This window comes from Miniopterus schreibersii (genome assembly GCF_964146895.1).
Source record: "Miniopterus schreibersii genome assembly, chromosome: 6".
Taxonomy (NCBI): domain Eukaryota; kingdom Metazoa; phylum Chordata; class Mammalia; order Chiroptera; family Miniopteridae; genus Miniopterus; species Miniopterus schreibersii.
Window position 1 is genome coordinate 46,166,058 of NC_138107.1, and position 21,110 is coordinate 46,187,167.

The following is a 21,110-nucleotide window of genomic DNA, read 5'->3' on the forward strand; positions in this document are numbered from 1 at the left end:
TCAAGCATAGTTCTAGTTAAACACACCTCAGTTTAAGTATTTATGCTCCTGTTCAAATAACCCCAAAAGATTTCCAGTTTCCAAGTAATGATGAATGAACAGATACCCAATGTCCAGGTAGAGGCAATTAGGAACTGTTTGGATGAGCTTAAGGAAGTGTCTGGCTAGCTTGTTCTACTCATAAGCCAATTTATATAATTGCTTGTTAGCCTATAAACTTTATTAAGCTATCAAAAAAATAATGTGAATTCTTATTGAAAGGGGTTATACATGTTTTAATGTCTCCATTAAACTGAACTAATCTCCAAATAAATAAACTGATTTTATAATAAGTTATCAAAAAAACACACACCTAGAATTTCATAAGCATTGAATATATATTCCATAACACTGAAACTACACACTTCAGTTCTAAATAATTAGCTTTGCATAATATTAGTATCTCATTTCTTTTTTCTTTTATAATCACTTTAAAAGTAAGCTCTGGATTTCTGGCTCTAAGCTAGAGTGCAGCTTAATTCAGCCAATCAAAGGAAACCATGGTATAAATAAAGGTGGCAGAGAGGTCCACTTCCCAGAGACCCAGTGACAGAGAAACCACAGATCATTCACATAGCCAATGATCTAAATGTTCTCTGATTTTCTTTTGTTTTTCACTTACACCTACTTTGAACCACTCTCAACACTATGCCATCCTATTTAGCTCTCCACATCTATAGATTTGAAACGTTGGGACATATTCCCAATGTTTTCCCTTCCTAATTTCCCAAGAGTAAGTACTTTTTGTTTGCTAAAACACAGCATTATACATATTTCTCTATGGTAAATACAAATTATGAGAAATGCTAAGTAATGAAAGCTAATATTTATTAAGTGCTCTTTCCATGGCAGAGACTTTCCTAAAAATATACCATCCCATTTCTTTTAAATGAGGTTTATTTTAGTATAATTACATATAGTAACATTCACTCTTTTTAGGCTTTCAGTTTAATAAGTTTTGTCAAATCCCCACAGTCAAAATATAGAATATTTTGATCACCCCCTGGAAGTTCTCTAGTTTTTCCTCATGGCAAATTTCTCCTCCCACCTACAGTCCCCTGCAAACACCAATCTGAAGCCTGTCTTTACTGATTTGCCTTATCCCATTTTAAAAGTGAGGAAACTCATTTTTTAAAGTTCTGAAGTTAGTTAAGTGGCTAATGGGTGGAAGCACCTCGTTTCCACATCTGTCTGACTCTGCAACTCTTACTCCTAACTACTCTGTGCTCCTAATGTCTCCACAGTGCAGTTTTCCCATTCATTCCTTAATAATCTTAAAGAACTACTTTTACTATGCATAGTGTACTTTTTAAATTAATATATATGGATGTATAGAAGTTATATGTAATAGAATGAAGTGAATTAACATGTGGATATAATTCAGCTACCAATTGCTAAAATGACACTAAAAAAAAAAAAGAAAAACATAAGATGAGCATGTTGACACGGCAGGATCATTTTTGGGACATCAATTTGTGTTTTCCTTTGTATTTCTCCTCTGCCCCTGTTTAAAGCAGGAATATTCTAAGCGGGCCCTTTGATATGGATGTGTCCAGATGCTTTGTAGGAGTAATCGCAGAGTCAGAATTCTTTATAAACTTGAGACTCAGGAAAGATGATGCCATGTGTCTGGTAGGAGAAAGAAATGCTTTTGGGGGCAGCGTGAGAGAAAGGGGGACCTTTTGCACGGTGAGGAAGGAGACAGGAGTTGAGGAGTTCTAGGGTAGCTAAGACCTGTGTAACACTTAGGGGAGCCCAAGGATTGATTTATCAACAAAGACAAAATTTTCTGGCACTGAGGTTTCCAGTGATATTCATGCATTAAAATTGGTGGAGAAGTAGCCAAACTGCTAAATTATAAATGACCATACAACCTGAGAAATTGGTTTCTTGTTTGTAACATATTGACTGACAAACTGGCATATGACAAACTGACATATACTACCCATGCTTATATTTAATCCCCACAACCATACGGTAAGTAATGGCATTAGCCCCATTTCATATGCAGGGGAACTAAGGCAAAGAAATGCCACACAAGTAACTAAATGGCAGAGACAAGATCTGAACACAAACAAACAGGATTCTAGCCTGAAAACTTATGCTGTACTGCTTTCCAAGGCTCCTAAATTTCAGTGACCTTGCATTATGCTGGGAGAAGGAAGAAATAATATTGACAAATATTGAATTTTCAAGTTTAGGATCAGATTTTGATTTTATTACAAAAATTAAAAAATGTGCTATTTTTATACCACTGAATGTGTAGACAGAGATGTATTTCTACTGCATTAACAGCATGAAATTTGATGTGCTTTTAAGGGTCAATTAAGCATTTCAGTGTAAGTTTCTGGTGGTATTAAAAATTAATCACAAGGTATTTCATGCTGATAGATTTGAAGAATTAATTGGTGTTAAAATGTCTATACTATCTAAAGTAATCTACATATTAAATGCTATCCTCATTAAATTCCCAATGAATTTTTTTTTTTCTAGAAATAATTGAACAAGCCTAAAATTCATATGAAACCACATACATGTAAAAACAACCTCAAAATAGTCTGGAGAATAAGAAAACTAGAAGCATCAAACTTCCTAATTTCAAAACACATTGCAAAGCTACGGTAATCAAAATAGTATGGTACTGGAATAAAGGCAGACCTACAGACCAGTGGAACATTTAGGAACCCAGAATTAAATTTATACATATACAGCCAAGTGAAATTCCACTAGGTCATAAGAATACACAATGGAGAAAGGATGGTCTCTTCAACAAATGGTGTTATGACAGCAGAATATCCACATACTAAAATGAAATTGTACCCCTATTTTCTGTCATACACAAAAATCAACTCACAATGAATCAAAAACTTAAGCATAAGACCTGCAACTGTAAGTCTCACATTGTTCTTGTCAATACGATACCTAAAGCACAGGCAATAGAGCAAAGCCAGATAAAAACTAAAAAGCTTCTGCACAGCAAGGAAACAATCAGCAGAATGAAAAGACAACCTAAAAGACATGGAAGACAATATCTGAAAGCTATATCGATTACAAGAGGTGAATTTCCAAAATATATTTTAAAAAAACTTTTATAACTCAATAGCAAATAAATAAGGCAATTTAAAAAAATGAACAGAGGTCTTGAATAGACATTTTTACAATGAAGACATGCAAATGACCACGAGTAAACGAGAAGATATTTAACATCACTAATCATCTGGAAAATGTAAAAAGCTCAGCAAGTCTAATTGGTCAATCTTTGAACGGCTCCAGGGGAATCTGCAAACAGATTTGATTTTTGTGCGACCCCTGGGAGTATAACCACAGAATGTTCTTTATAAATGATTGATAATGTCGTTTACACTCAGAGCAATAGGACATGCTTCATCAGCTTGCCAGGCCTTCAGAATGTCTTGTGCATACATCCAAACTGATAGTATACCTGCCTTCATTATTAGAGTCTTAAGTTTCAGTTACCATGCTATGTGACCTGTCCCACGTGAAAGCCTGGGGACCCGGAGACTGAATCAGGCTTCCCTGGGCAGAGACACTTCACACATGTTCCTGGCTGAAGAATCAACGTGTTTTGAAAATGTTCCTATAGATTGGATCGGTCACTGGAGGACACAATGTCTAGGTCACACTATCTTTTGTGAGTTTACCCCTTATGTTAGCTTGAAGTGACCATGCCCCCTCCTGCCTGCCAGCCGTAACTGATTAAATCAGTGTGAATATTCACTCTCACATGGTCCTTACTGATTCTTTCTCCTGAAAATTAGGATTTAGGAAAGCGTGAGTCTCAGCATTCAAATTTGAGGAACATAGAGTCGGAGGGAAGCATATACCCATAACTAGAAAAACGATTTTCTGAAAACAAAAGTAGGAAATCTCGACTGTAGAAAGAGAGAAAGAAAAAGTTGCAAAGAGTAGATTTCTTTAGTTGTAAATTAGAAATGAGAAACCAATCAGGCTCAGCTTTTGGGGCTCATAAAAGCAGACAGGTAGTTCTAGTCCCTGATCAGACTCAGCTAAATCTTTGGCCTTGGGTCTTATGAAAATTCTGTATTTTTTCAATAATTTCTTTGCTAGTTTAATGTGTGTTTTTTTTTCTTTAAAATGATCTTTAAGACAGCCCATTAAGGTGGAAAGGACACCCTCTCATTTTGAAACCTGTTGTCTATTAGTATTTCTCAACTGAATCACCCTGAGAGCCGTTAAAATGCAGTAAGTTTGGAGTGGCGCTGATTGGAATGTTTATTGAGCTTCTGGGGATGCCAAAGCTACTGGTTTATGGGCCCTTCTCTGGAGGGGTCTAGAATTGGATCTGTAGCACAGTGAGTATTAATGGCTACCAATGGCATTTAAAATTAAGTTTGGGCCCAATTCTGAATGACCGCATATTCTATGCCTAGAAGATTGCAGATTATCTATGGGAAATTGAGTAATATTGTAGTGGCATTTTAAAAACAAAAACAATGGCAGCAACAACCACAAAAAACAGTTGTAGAAAGATAACCTTAGCAGCAAAGGGACAAATGGAAGGGATGGAGGAGAAACAGAGAAAAAGACATCAAGTAAGAGAATATTTTACATGAAATTATTGGGAAATATTTGTTTTCATGCCTCATAAAAATAAAGCTTGGAAGACTTCTTCTAAATTTCAGACTAAACATAAGCTTTATGTTTATTTCTGATGCTTGAAAAAATCACAAGGGTGCTTTTTGCAAATGTTTGCAGGTGTGGATAATTAAAATACCACACTTACTTACATTTGGTTGTGTGAGCATCCCTATGACTACAAGTGTTTCTAATCAACTTTACTAAACTTGGGGGGGGGGAGCTCTATAATTAACAAAACTTTATAGTCATTATAGTTTAAAATTACAATTCACATTACATTCCTCATTATTTTTATCCACTCAAACTTCCATTTTTCTTAAGGATTGGGAATTTATGAAATGATTAAAATACTTTTCGTTCTTTTTAATAAAACAATTTAGGAATGAATAGAAACGTCGATAAAGCATTTCAAATAAGCCTGTGCCCACACATAACGATTGATCAGGTAAAATAACATTTCAAGTTGTTTGTTCAAATTCATTTTTTATTAGAATTTTGGGGTTATTTTTAAATGAATAAGCCTTCATCCTGCAACTGATACATTTTATCTGAGAGTATAAAGTTTATACTGGATGACTCTGCTAGTCCTCAAGGCATGTGTTCTACCCAGTCATTCCATGGGGACATATATGTTTAATACAGCTAAGTAGGGAAAAGAAAACTTTGGCGTTTTAAAGATCAGGAATCAAATGTTTGCCCCATTTCCAAGGTTTAGTGTCATCATCCATAAATTGAGGTAATAATTTCTTCTTCACAAAGTTGTTGAGAATTAAATGAAGCAATATATGCACATACCCTGATGCAGACTAAATCCTGAGATGAGCACTTGCTATTATTATAATGCTTGTATAAATGGACATAATTCCTTTAACACTAAAGGAATTATACTAATGTAATAAATTACAATCATGTAACTTGACATTTTCAGTTCATTTCAAATAGCTTGATGTGAAAAAATAAAATGGAACAGATGGGTCAGAAAAATTCAAATACTGAATTTCAGAGGATTGTTAACACAAGTTCACAAGTTAAAACAAACCTAACAATTTTTGACTCTGGGTCTAGTAGAAAGCTGGAAGTATTCCAGGGCCCTAACTCCCGCAATTCTTAGGAGTTTAGTAGGTGTCATGGAGAAAAAAATAATGCTGTTTACATTAGGAGCAATAGGAGATGCTTCAGCTTGTCAGGACTTATCAGGATTGTTTTGTGCAAACATGCAGATTGATAATATACCTGGCTTTATTGATGAGATCTTGGGTTTCAGTTACCTTATTATGTGACCAGTCCTACAAAAAAGCCTGGGACCCAGACACTGAATCCCCAGAGCAATAAGACTGAGGTGATGTGTAGGAATCTACATTTGTAATGTAAACACCAAGTCAATTTTGAGGCCAGTCATTCTCAGGCCTCATTCTGAGACACATTACAGGCATAAGAACCATGCTAAGTATTGTTCATCTCAGCACACTTGGTGCATGATTTTGTGCCTAATTTGCAATCATTATTTGATAAATAATGATGAAATATTATAACTGATTAACACAGGGAAGCCAAACTGATTGGTACTATTACTACTTTGGTAATTATTGTAATTCAGAGTTACACAAAATTTTAATTTTTATTCTGACTTGTGAGCACGGACTGTTACATTCAAATTAATTGTGATCTTCACAAAATGGAATAAGGCAAATTTATTTACTTTAAAATAGAAAAAGACTTGAATGTGCTGTTTAATTATATTTATACTTATTCTAAGACACTTTCAAAACATTTGAAACATCTAGCCAAGGAATTTGTAACTCCCTCATTTCAATATGTGACTCTATACTCACCTTCTCCCTGAGAATCAGCTTAATTTCCTACAGAAACAAAGTAGGAAGTTTTGTTTCCCCTTGACTAGTGCACTTTAAGCAGGAAATGAGTAAACAGCTACACCTGAGTGTTGAGCAAGCAGAGGGTGCAAACCAACAGAGAGGTCTACCAAATAAACAAGCAATTCATTAGCAGGCCAATGAGAGACAAGCTTATCCGCAGTACAGTCAACAAATAGAAAATAAGCCTGCGCACAGATCAGACTTGGCTGTTATATCAAAATTTTACTTTCAGTGAATAAATGTTGTTTGTTTCATAAAAGTGATCAACATTACATACTTGGAGATAACATTAAAATTGTGAACCTCAGTTTTTAAAATCAGATATTTTATTTAGCAGTTTTAAAAAATCTTCTAAAAACACTAAATTTTGAAGATATATTAGAAAGGACTCTAATACCAGCACTGAACCTGCTAACATTATGAACTTAAACACATAATTAAACACCAAAGCCCTGATCTTTTTGCCTATATATCTCACAATATTGTATTGATATCAGATTTTTAAAAAAATATTTATGTGAATGGGCTTGAAAAATGATAATGGAATAGACAAACAACAGGTGTCGTTTTTATATTTTCTAATATCATAAATTCAGTGATCCACAGTGAGTATTTCTTCATATTATTTTTGTGATTTTTATTGTCCTGCAGCTATATATTGTTGATTATGTCTTCAGGAAATATATAAATTATATGCTTAAGAGATCAAGGCAAATTTTTAAGAATGTATTTGAATTAAGGATAAAACTGGGTTACAAAGTAGAAAGTTGAGCACACCAAGTTCCAATGAGGAGTTTAAGGTTCAAAGAGATAGCAACAATTAATTAATTAGTTAATTAATTAAATTAGAAATGCATGTTAAAAAAACACAACAAAAAACAAAGAGATATCTGGTCACTATGTCCCACCAAGTTAATATAATTAGTCTCTCTTCCAATCCCCAAATAATTCAAATATACAGTTGGGCTAAAAATGAAGAAAGGACAATACCTAGAAATGACAAAGAAATAATTCAAGGCTAGAAATTTCATCAAGTATTAAACAGAATAGATCATATGAGTTATTAAAACCTGTTATCACCTGGTATAACCTGGAAGATGACATGAAACCTCAGAGCTGCCTAGATTGAAACCATTTAAAAAATATTTTTCCTAGTGTTATTTTTATGGAATTTTTTTTTTTAAAAAGAAACATTTAGAGGAAGCTGTGACTTTAAGCTGTACCATCTATAAATATGGATCTAAAATCATGTTATCTAATTAAATATACTGGAAAATCAGCTCCCAAATTAACCTAAAAGCTGGTACAGAATGGATTTCATTCAAAAACTCACAATGAGCATGGAGAAGCCCCATTAGAGCACCTCTGAAATCCAAAGCAAGACAGAATCCCCGGAGCTAACAAACAACTCACACTGGGGGTGAGACAGAATCAAAATTACCCAAAAGAGAGCAAATAGCTATGAGAGAGAGAGAAAGAGAGTCATCAAAGGGAGCAGCCACTGCCTGATATTTGAAGAATGGCAGAGAATAGAATAATCCATGAGACTTTTAGCTTTTGAAAATGTTTGGAGAAAGGATGAAAAGACTATAACCCATACAGAAAAAAAAAAATTATTTCAGGAAAAGAGCAAAACAAAAATATAGGAGGAAAAACAAATTTATGTTAAAGAAAAAAATAGGTGTTGATAGTTTCCATGGGTAGAACAGACACACTGAAGAAAGAATTATGTAATGGAAAGTTAGATTTAAGGAAATATGAGAAGTACAGCAAAAATAAATAAGGTCTGAGAAAATATAAAGTTGCAGCTATGACACATTAAAGAAAAATGAAGATGATACAACATATAACTAATGAGACTTCCAGTAGTAGGTAATATAAATAAAAGGTGAAAGGATAATTTCAAAGCCATAATGAATGAAAATTTTCAGAATTTAAAAAGAAAAAAAAAGTGCGAGTCATCAGAATGAAGGGACACAGAGAAAACTAAACACCATATAAAAATGAGGTCACATCTATTTCTATACAGTAAAAATTCAGAATATAAAAGATAAGAAAAATCTTTAAAAAGTACCAAAGGGAAAAAAAGAATGAGAGACTGTCTTCAAATAAATGATGCTCAACACTGTTTCGGAGTTCTCAGCAACACGTTAGAAGCAGGTACAACTAATAATATTCTTAGACTGCTTAGTGAAAATCATCTGTCTAGAAAACCATACTAAAATAAGTGCCATTCACATGTGAAGGCTGAATGAGTATTTTCAGACAGAAAGACAGTTTACATTTCACATACTTTTACTAAAAATATGACTAAAGGAAATACTTCAGCAAGGAAAACAATGATGGGCAAATAAATAGCGAAAACTTTTTAGAAAATCAGTATGTACTGCCAACAACTCCATTAATTTAATGGGATTGTAAATGAGGAGAAATTGGCAATAATAACTTGAAAAATAAGAAGAGCTTAAGTGTGATCTGTTGTGTTAAGTGCACTTGTAAAATAAACTTGAGATTTAATCAGTAAATTTGAGTTTATATTGAAAAGTTTAGGTGTGGCCATTAAAATAATATATTTGAATATCTTTCTACTCTAAGAAATTAAAAGTAAGACTAAAAAAAGAATTCCAATGGAAGAGCAGATCGGGGGGGGGGAAACAGAAAAAGCATAGTAAAATTTTTAAAATATAGATATTACTAATAGTAATATATTTAATTTAAATTTATAGAAAGTGGTAGATCACAAAATGGTTTATTTGGAAAAGCAAGCAAGTATAGGAATTTGTATAGAATGATGTATATAATTTTTTGATTTTCATTTATCAAAACTGATGTATCTCAAAAACACTAAGATGAGTAAACTATCCTTATAATGATAAGCACATCATGACACCGTATCATAAGAGACTTCCAAAGAGACTTTGTTCTATCTAGCGATCTCCTGTCATTCACAACAAACACACACAACCCCCCAATGTCTTACTTATGAATGCAAATAACACTAGTACCGGTATTACAAGCTGGATGTACACTAATCCCAAGGTAGGGTTGCTTTTGTAAAGGAAGGAGCGGAATGAGACCAAGGACAAGTACACCAAGGACATCGTATCCTCAACTTTAGCTGTAACATCTTTATTTTAAAATAATTTGAGGTAAATTTTAGGTAAATTTACCTAAAGGTAAAATTTTAACATTTATTAGAATTTAGCAATGGTTACATGGGTGTTTTTAATGTTAAGCCTTGTACTATTCTTTGTGCTTAGCTATATAATAATTGTAAAATTTTAATGAAGTTCCAAAATAAGAAATTTTTCTTTTCTTATGTATGGAATATTAGAATATTAAGTTTTCTCCTGATAAGTACTGGAGTAATAGAGTAATACAAGCCTTCTTCTCAGAAAACCAATATAAATAAAGCATTAGTCTTACAATAATTTATTCTTTAAACAGTACTGTCTCTAACTTTGAAATTACTAATTCCCAAAGAATGACTGCTTATATGTGTCTAAAATTCCTAGATTTGGCTTAAATCCAGTCGTATTTGCCTATTCCAAATTTGCAGGTATTATTTATGCCAAGTACATGAAATATCTGATTCTTGTCAAAATTGCATTGTTCTCCTCTTGTCTAAAATTCCTCGGAACCATCTTCACAGTTGCAAGGATCTGATTCCCCACCAGCTCATGCTGCCTTAAATCAGGGGACGTCAGCTCTAAAGGACTGCATGCCTCTTCATAAATGAAAAATTCATCTGTGGGAGTTTCACAGAGAAGTACTGTCTTCCATGATAGATGTGAAGCTCACTACAATTATGAGTGAGAGTGAGGGATAAAGTTAAGAAACTGTACAATTACAAGCAATAAAGACCCAAATGAAATTAAGTGTTAATGAGTCTGGACTTAATTGAGTTTTACTCCCAGTGCTAAACTCTTTACTAAAATATTTTATCACATCATTTCTTTTATGGTGCATTAAAATCTGTACTATATTAAAGCATTAGTTATTATGATACTTTAAAAAAATGACATATTTCAATTCACAGTATTGTTTATCTGTCAAACACAGTATCACAGTTGCAGTTGTTTGTCAGAACTCCTCAACCTGGGAAATAAGTTAACTTAGCTATCATATTAACAGAAATTGCCTTTTCCAAATCAAGATCTATTTGATTTTAACTAAAATCCTTAGTGAATTTCCCAGTGGGACAGCAATTCCACATTGGAACACTGCATTTACATGGCACCAGGCGCATGGATTTAAAGGAGACCACTTATTTCCACTGGATCAGGCCTTTCTTTCAGTGAATTCTACACACAATGATTCCTGTATCCCAGTGATTGTACTGATGGTTCAGAGGCAACAATGTATCAAAAGAGGACAAGTTATCCTCTAGGGTTAGTGTTTATTGAAGCAAGTCTACCTTAGGCTCAACTCAATCCCAAAGCGTCACAATCTATAACAAAATCAGAGTCCAGAAGCAAAGAGGGAATCACTGTGCTGTTGGTCAGCAGCATAAGAGCTTCAGGTTGGTTCATCAAAGCGATCTCTGGACTACTGGGGTGGCTCTTAGGCTCCAAAGCCTCCTGCAGTTTCAACACAATGATTCTACATTGAAACTTCCACTTAGCTGCTTCTTCATAACATATAAGGGTATTTTGGAACCACAAGTCTAAGACAGTGGTTCTCTGTTTACAATTCTAGGACTGTCATTTACTAGATTTAGAATTGTATTAGGAATCTTTTTTTTTTTTTTACTTTTTATTGAATTTATTGGAGTGACATTGGTTAATACAATTATACAGGTTTCAGGTGTACAAGTCTATGGCATCTGTATATTGTATTGTGCATTCACCACCCAAAGTCAAGTGTCCTGCCACCATTTACCACTCCTTTCCCCTCATCTACCTCCCCCACCCCCTTTCCTTCTGGTCATCACCACACTGCTGTTTGTGCCTATGAGTTGCTTTTTTTTTGCTTAGTCTCCACTTTTTCCACCCAGCCCCCCAGGCCCCCTCCCCTCTAACAGCTGTCAGTCTGTTCACTGTATCTATGAGTCTGTTTCAAAGTTTTGTTAGTTTATTTTGTGCATTAGATTCCACATAAAAGTGAAATCATATATGGTATTTGTCTTTCTCTGGTTTATTTCACTTGGCATAATACTATCTAGGTCCATCCGTGCTGTCCCAAAAGGTAAGATTTCTTTCTTTTTTATGGCCAAGTGGTATTCCACTGTGTAAATGTACCGCAGCTTTTTTATCCACTCATCTACTGATAGGCACTCGGGCTGTTTCCAGATCTTGACTATTGTAAATAATGCTGCTATGAACCACAGGGATGCATATGTTCTTTTGAATCAGTGTTTTGGTTCCTTCAGGTATATTCCCAGTAGTGGAATCGCTGGGTCATAAGGCAGTTCCTTCTTTTATTTTTTGAGGCAACTCCATACTCTTTTCCACAGTGACTGCACCAGTCTGCATCCTCAACAACAGTGCCCGAGGGTTTCCTTTTCCCCATATCTTTGCCAGAACTTGTTGTTTGTTTATTTCTTCATGACAGCCATTCTGACAAGTGTGAGGTGATATCTCATTGTGGTTTTAATTTGTATTTCACTGATGATTAGCGATGTTTAGCATCTTTTCAGATGTGTATTGGCCACCTCTTTGGAGAAGGGTCTAATCCAGGTCCTTTGCCGATTTCTTAATTGTATCATTTGGTGTGTGTGTTTTTGATTTTTTTTGTGTGTGTGTTGAGTTTTATAAGTTCCCCGTAAATTTTAGATGTTAAGCCCTTTTCAGATGTATTGGCAAATAAGTTCTTCCATTCAGTCAGTTGTCTTTTCATTTTGTTGATGGTTTCCTTTGCTGTGCATAAGTTTTTTATTTTGATGTAGCACCTGAAACAGTACCCTGCACATAGATAGATAATCAAAGCATCAAAAAGTTCCTGAATAGATAAATTATTTGTACATGCATGTATAAATGAATGAATGAATAAATGTATATGATATACCTAATATTGCTAAGCCTCAGCTTCCTCAAGTACAAACAGGGAAATGAGATTCCTAACATGAAGACTCATTATTAGAGAAATAAATTATATATGTGAGGAACCGAGAACAAAAAAAAAGCAAAAATAATGCAAAATAGAACTTGAGCACACTCCTATTACAACCTGACTGGTTATGCATTGATTCATATTAATTACTGGCCAAAATGTTGTCCAAGACAGGACAGTGTTCCAGTATAAAATTATGTTAAATAGTATCTACTAAAGCATGTTAATACCATTTCTCCATCACTAAACTTTGCACTTTGCAAAGTTTAGCCTCAAAGTCCTGTCACTGTCTACACAGCATACGTTTATAAAATGGAAAATTTCAGCCACATTCTGAACAATTAATTTGTGAAATCACTGAACATCACACAGCCTCCCCGTGCTACTTGCACTACAGTGATCTCTTTATATTTTAGAGATAATGGGGGGAAGGCAAAAGTTCTGAAATATGTACTGAGATTACTCTAGAATACACGATACATTCATTTGATCAAGGGGATGGAACTAGCAACTTTTCCAGAAGTGCTGGCATAAATTCTACTAAGGTACAATATCTGATAAAAAAGTAGACGTTTTTGTCTGAGACATCATGAAATGTGCAGTCACTGGGGATTAAATGCACTCCTTTTGGGTATTATCTTTCCTTTCAGAAAGAACTAAAGTTGTTGGCATACTTCATGACTGTAATTGTCAAACTATGATCGGTAGATTTGGATTTTTTTAAATTAAAAAAGAATATTATTTTACCCACTAATGACTCTCAATTTTTATTACTTCTAAACAGAAGTTATATGGTATCTGCTACATTTTTAACTATAATAAAAATAAATGAAATGATGATGAGTTACAGCTAATGCTTCAGCTGACTCTTACAATATGGATCCAATTTTAATTTAAGTACAATATCTTTAATTTAGTCCATTTTACTTAGCTCAAAAGCAGTGTGAATACTCTAAATGAGAAACTAAATTTTAGCTTTCAAAACTTTTTTGAAAAAAGTTAATTAATATGTTTAAACTTTGTTAATACTAAAATGAGTTTTCCATGAAGTTGATATTTTAACAGATTAGAAAGAATCATTCAGTCTGTTTCCCTCTGTTCCTCTATAATGCCACATACTGCTCTTCCCCTACAAAAATGTCAAAAATATAAAGAACAAAAGAAACCCAGACTTAATTTATTTCAAATCATTTCTTCACATGCAAATTTTAAACTGTTTTTATTAAATTTGTGATGCATCAATTCTTTTTCAGGTGTTAAAAATAAAAACAGAATTTGGTGTTAATGATTAAAGATGAAACTTATTTCACAAATTAAGCGCTAAATAATAGAGTTAGCGGTTGACCTTTTCCTTTCCCTCTGGAGTTAATTTCCTGTTAGTAAATAGCAGGAGATTGGGAGCAAGGCCGTCAGGAGGCCCCTGCTCAGGGTGCGATGCGAGGGAAAGTCTCCCGGTTGCATCTGTAACGCGCTCAGGTGTGAACGAGCAGGTTAATCATGGGAAGCGCAGTTCAGCTGCGAATCAGCCCCTGACTGAGGCTGCTCCGCCAGGGATCGGGGTGAAGGCCGCTGACAGCGTGCTTTCTCTTGATTGAACAGAAGCTGGAAAAGAAATAAAAGGGTGGGTACTTTGTGTTTTTATTCCTATCACTGAATTTCATATAACATTTCCACAAAACTTATGATAAAGCCAGAAACAACTCCAAGAAAATTAAAATAGGGTTTATACTGTACTCTGATATTTTCTGTTCAGTTGCTCTTTATCTGCCTTGCCCTAAACCTTAGAGGCTCAAGAATGAAATTCGCTGAGGAATTTCAAACCGCATTGCTGACTGTAGACACGGGCCTTCCTTAGTGAGAACTTCTCACACATAAAATCCTCTGAAGTATAAATAAAGATCAAATCCGGCAAAGGGATTTAAAAGAAATTTCTTCAACTAACTGTCTTTGCTGTCCTCAGATCCAGGTGGAATAACATTAAACTCACTGGTCGATTGTGATTCTAAGGGCCCCTCCCTCATGACCAGCATTCTGTCCATGCTCAGCACATAGAAGACGTACCTTGTCTTTTATTTCATAAATGGCTTATATTATTTGTTACACGTTAGGATATGTTGTTTTCATCTTTTTATTTAAATACACAGCCAGATACAAATCTCTTTTAAAGACCATCTAATTTTATTCTATAAAGCCTCATCTGGCCCCCTGGAACATGGTACATACTCAGTACGTATTAATGGAATAAATGAACAAGTGAATGAATCATCTCATTTCTACTTCATGAAAGATTCTGTACTCATAAAATGCAGTTTTTACTAAGCATGTACTCACCTCTCATTTCTGTTAAAAACTCTCAAATCCTTGTGTTTACCTCTATATTACCAATATCACTAATTTTGGTTCATAATGGGCACACATTCATGTTTGGGAAATGAAGAAATAGGCAATCAATATATAGCTGTTAAAAATATATGCTCATAAATATATAATCTTTTAAATTGCCCAAAAATGTATAAAATATATAATTCTTAATGAACATGAAAATGTGTATTATTTTTCTATTATTGTATAACAAATCATGCCAAATGTAGTGGCTTAGAACAGCATACATTTATTACTTGAGAGGTTCTGTGTCCCAAAAGTCTAGTCATGTCTAACTGGGTTCTCAGCTCAGTGTTTCTAGGTTGTAACTCAGGCTGACTGTGATCTAGAGCCCTCTCTCGGTGTCTTCAGGCCTCTCAATTCCCTGCCACATTACCTTCTCCAAAACTTTGTCATAAACTATCTCACAATATGGATGCTGAATTTTTCAAAGCTGGAAAGAGTCTCCTTAGGAGGGGTGAAGTTCACATTTTAATAATTATCACTTGATTAAGTCAGGGCTACATAAAATGATCTCCCTTTTGATTGACTCAAAATCAACTTGTTTGGGACTTTAATTACATCTGCAGAATCCCATCACCTTTGCTGTTTTATGTAGCCTAATCACAGGAGTAAGATCATATGTACAGATTCTGCCCAAACTTAAGGAAAGGATTATACTCCAGTGGATGGGGAGCTTGGAGTCATCTCAGAATCCTACCTACCACAAAATGTGAGAATGGAATTTAAGGTTTGAATACATAGAACATGGCCTGTTATCAAAACTGTTCTAATTTTTCCTCCTGGCAAAGCCTAGATTTGCATTTCCTAGCAGACCCCTCTTTGAAGTTATGGATGGCTATTGTTTTAATCTTGTAAATCAGGGATGGCGAACCTTTTTTCCACCAAGGGCCATTTGGATATTTATAACATCATTCACAGGCCATACAAAATTATCAACTTAAAAATTAGCTATGAAAAAAGTTCCTAGATTTATTGAGTTTTGAGTCCCTTGTGTGGTTGCCTTTGCAGGGCCAGACCAAATGATTTCACTGGCCTATGGGCTCAGCGGGACATTCCTCATACCTGTGTAAGTGAAATGTGATTAGAAATGCATGTGTCACTTCTACCAGGAAGCTTTAAAAGCCAGCACACAACCCACCACAGTCCTTTCTTTCTGCCTCAGTGATTGTAAAAACTTCTGTTGAGATAAAGCCTCTACCAGCTTCAGTCTTAACTTCTATCTGCTTTGGTCTTGAGTGATTAGGTGTAAAGTCCTTCTTCTAACCACCATTGGAAATGCAGCATGGGTGAAAGCTTTTATTCTGCTAAATCACTAAAATCCTGGGGACACTGTTGCTGAGTGACAATGTTGCCAGTCCTGAATTGACAAGTCAGAATCTTAAATCCTACATCATATACGTATCACTTTGGGTTCATATGTGAAGAGGCATTAGTGACTTAGGGTCACAACAAACCATAATGTCCTCTCATAGGCTAAAAGGGAGCTCCTAATGAGAGTATCTTGAGAAAGGGAAGAGTATAAACAACACTAGAGAAGGGAGCAAGAAATTTTAAGATAACTGTTGAATAAAGGTCATATTGTGAGGGACCTGTAGTGAAATGTAAAGAAAAGTATGTGGATATAGTTTGGGATGTCATTAATATGGGAGTGGAGTTGCTTGAGGATAATAATATAAGGGAAAGGGATATATAATGTGATTTAAAAATTATGTGATGCAATTGTTTATCATTTTCCCAAAACTCTAAGATGAGAAGGAAGCTATGTTCCAGCTATGATTATCTAGAAGTTAAACAGCAGAAAAAGAAAACAAGAAAATAAGTGGTCTGGATGCTATCTGTTTAGATCCATAGTGTATGATAATCATTGTTTACATTTTCCTTGATTACCCTTTAAAAAATAGACCAGCTATCCCTCAACCTAGTCACTAAAGTAATTATAGCATTATACATTAAATGATATAAAGAAAAAATAGTGGATAGGGATTCGGAAGAGCCAGACTCTGTGTCTAGAAATGTCATTACTAGGAAATATATAAAGCAAATAATTCTCCTGTGCCTTTTCTTTCTCTGAATAACGATAGAGATGTGATTATTTGACCTGGGCTTCCTTTCCCATCCGAAATTCTGAAGTTCTACCTATAGAGTAGTTACACATAAAATGGTTTAGGTGAGACAATAGATGGAAAAAAATTTTAAAGGCTTTCAAATTACTTTTAACTTTCTGTACTCTTTGTTTCCATATCTACTTACTATGGTCGTACATGGGCCTCCTAAGATCTCCAGTCTCTATCCTCTGATATGTGCTAAGAATCAAAATCCTCTGCAGTTAGTAAATTGAAAGGTCAATAATATTTTGTGTTATAAAAACTTGGCTGAGAGCTACAGTCAGCTTATTACTCACCTAATGTGCTGACAAAGAAAACCAAAGACCTATTCATCAACACCCATAATGAAAAAACAGAAAGGTATTAGAACTGTGTTCACAACACCCAGAGAAAAAAGTTAATCACCAAATGTCTGTAAGTTGCCAAATTGTTTCTCCTCAAAAATTGATTTATAAATTTGTCAAATTATTCTGCTCTCCATTCATGTTTGTAAGCATGTACTTCGGAAATTATGTGATGAAGTGTGTTCCTCTTTCTTAGAAAACTCTACGATAAGAAAGAAGCTGTTTCCTAGCTATGATTATTTAAGTACTTTTGCCTTTACACCAGGACACTAAAGTCTGGAGAAGAGAGAGGCATTTTTTTCAGTGTATGATTATAATGTGGTTATAAATGTAGGTGGCTGCTCTTTGGATTATTTAAGTTCAGGAGACCCTTATCTCCATGCTCTAGGTTCCGGGAATGAAATAAGCTGACTCTGATTTCCCCATAACTAACAATAAGCTCTCTTTCACGCTGGGCTTACCCAAAACCCAGTTGCTCATAGTATGTTCCAAGATACTATACCTATGTTTGCACCGAGAATTGCAAAGTTCAGAAATCCAGAAAAGGCAATATATAGAACTTTGCTCCACCCCTCTTTCTTCCCCCTGCTATCTCATTTATTCAGGGCAATTATATCTTCACAAAGAAGACTCCTATTGCAAAATAACTTGTTGTCAAAGAAACTTGTGTGTCTAGCAACTATAAATCTAATCTAAAATTTAACTTGTAACGGGAAAAGGAAAAAAGTGCACATGGCCAAGGTAAAATGTTTTCTCTTATTTGGTATTAGTTTGATAAGAAATTGTAAAACTTTTAATAATTACAAATTTTATTTGTATTCATATACGATTGCATGGGTTTTTATGCAATTAGGAGTTACATGTACACCACAACCAAGTGCATTTACAACCAAGTTCCATAAATATTTTTTATTTACTAAGAGTATTATTTCTCTGAGATTCTGTGAACTACTGAATTTTTAACTCAGATTATTACCACAAAACAACAAAAATCATGCTCTAGCTGGTTTTGCTCAGTGGTTAGAGCATTGGCTCTCAGACTGAAGGGTCCTGGGTTCGATTTCGGCCAAGGGCACATACCTCGGTTGTAGGCTCAATCCTAGCCCTGGTTGGCGAGTGCTAGCAGGAGGCAACCAATCCATGTGTCTCTCTCACATCTATGTTTCTCACTCTCTCTCTCTTTCTCTCTCTCTCCCCCCTGCCACTCTCTCTGAAAAGCAATGAAAAAACATCTTCTATCCTCGGGTGAGGATTTAAAAAAAAAATCACTTTCAGTGTTTAAACATTTAATTGACTATACAATGACATGCACAATAACATCAGATGTTTTGTTTTTGACAGAATTAAATTCCAACATATTTTACTTTGATTCTATAAAATGTATGGGAAAAATGAACCATATGTTAAATTTCTATATGTAACAGCTGACAACGCTAATATAAAACTAGTAACATTTAACTGTTTGAGAAGGTTTTCTTCTGCCAACACGAGGAGCAGTTGCTTCATTATTTGTCAATACACAAGGACACTTGAAATCAAATAATTTAAATGGTTTTAAAATAAAACAGTAATTTGATCCACAAGAAAATTTTAGTTATTTAGTGATATACAAATGCACCTTGTACAGACTTCTTAACATAATGACTTATTTTTTTTTAAGTATTTAATGAATCTTCAGATAATTTGTGTCCTGAGACAGTACAGTCTCCAACGCCTTCTGTCTCCTTTTGGCTTCCGAGGTATATTGGGTCGTGCATTTAACCCTTGATGTGATTTTGGTTTTGCTTATTTGTTTGTTTTGTTGGTTTTGGCTTCACCATGCCCAGAGCCCTTACTGGTTGCTCTGACCTTACCTTAGTTCTTGATGTTGCGATATATCCCTCTAGTACCTGCCTCATTCTTTCTCTATGGCTACTTATGGGTCTCAACTTTTGTAAGAAATTAGTTCCCTTCTTTAAAAATAGAACTCAAGCCCATCCAGTGTGGCTCAGCAGTTGAGCATCAACCTAGGATCCAGGAGATCAAGGTTCGATTCCCCGTCAGGGCACAGGCCCAGGTTGCGGGCTCGATGCCCAGTGTGTGTGGGGGGCACAGGAGGCAGCCGATCAATGACTCTCTCTCATCATTGATGTTTCTATCTCACTCTCCCTTCCTCTCTCTGAAATCAATAAAAATATTTAAAAAAATAAAAGTAAAAACAGAACCCAAGGGAGACCTACCAGCCTCACCTAACACTAATAGGTGAAAAAGGAATGAAAAAGTAAAATACTCCCAAGACAATTAGGGGCTTACTTTGGTATTGTCTGGCTAAAAAGGCCAAATAAACACTTATATCTCACATATTTCTGGCTTCAGAAGTGGAATTGTAAGGCAACAGTGATGTAATAAAAATTAAAATACACCAGTTTATAGTTGCACAATGTTTTCACTTTTCACTTAATAGAAAATAAAGTTTACACCCTGAGAAATACATTCAATGTTATAGACATAAGGCCTTTATACACCCCCAAGAGATCCTATACTATCATTGTAGGATAAAACAGAATCCTTTGATCTGCTTACTGGAAGGCCAACAAATACATGTTCTCTATGGTGTCCATTTAGTTAATAAATGTATTGGAAATAAAATGATTGCATATTTGATAAAACATGTAATGCCAATTTTTAAGAAACAATGCAATCTCAATTCATATAAATCAGCTGACTTAGATTTCTTGAAAATCACATATAGTATAAACCAATTGTCCGTCTATATGCCTAGAATCAGTTAATATAAATTCAATTTAGATTCAAAACTAATTAATTTTATTTGAACAATGCACTTTTGTACAGAACTATTTTATTTAGTTAAAGTGTCTGGTGTTACCATACACGAGCCAAGCATTTTGGCTGTATCATTTATAGAGTTACAGATAATTCTTTCTAACAGTGGAATTCTTTGTGTGAGTATTTTGTACAACATTTCATCTATCAGCTAATAAAGCTATCTAAGAAGCCTCATGGTACAAGATTCACATAAGCAAGAAAGATAAAAGGAAAGGTTAACACTTTTTCAGCATCTGTCAACACTGTCTCCTGTTACATTTGATCAACTTTAAAGTAAATGCAAACACATGATATCATTTACAGTAATAAAAGCGAATGGCACACAGCAGCTACTTTGCTTTTATCCACTCTGCAGATCACTCATCACAGACCTTCATGGGGTAAGGGTGACATTGTTTTATGGTGCATCTTTGGCAGCGAAGCACCCTGCCTCAGCTCTTCAAGGCTGCGCCTTCACCCTATAACTAATGAAAGAATCTACCAGTGTGTATCCTTTTTGAAACCTTGAGAAGGAAGCAGAGAAGAGAAACCACTCCACTTTTTTTTACTTAGAAGGTAAAAACAACAAAAAGATAAAACAAAAAGAAAAAAGGCAAAAGAGTAGCAAATAAAATGTGAAAAGTTGAAGTTATTGAATGTGCCATCGCTTTCTCAAAATTTTAAATGCATTTTCAAAGTGAATAAAGTACACCTTTGCCTAGAGCCGTGGCTCCCAAAATGTGGTTTCTGGACTACCAGAATCAGCAACACCTGAGAAATTATTAAAAATGCAAATTCTGGGGTCCTACCCTGAACTACTCAGTCAGAAACTCTGTGGATGATTTATCTTCCCCAGTTATGACGCAAAATACATATGATCTACGTAA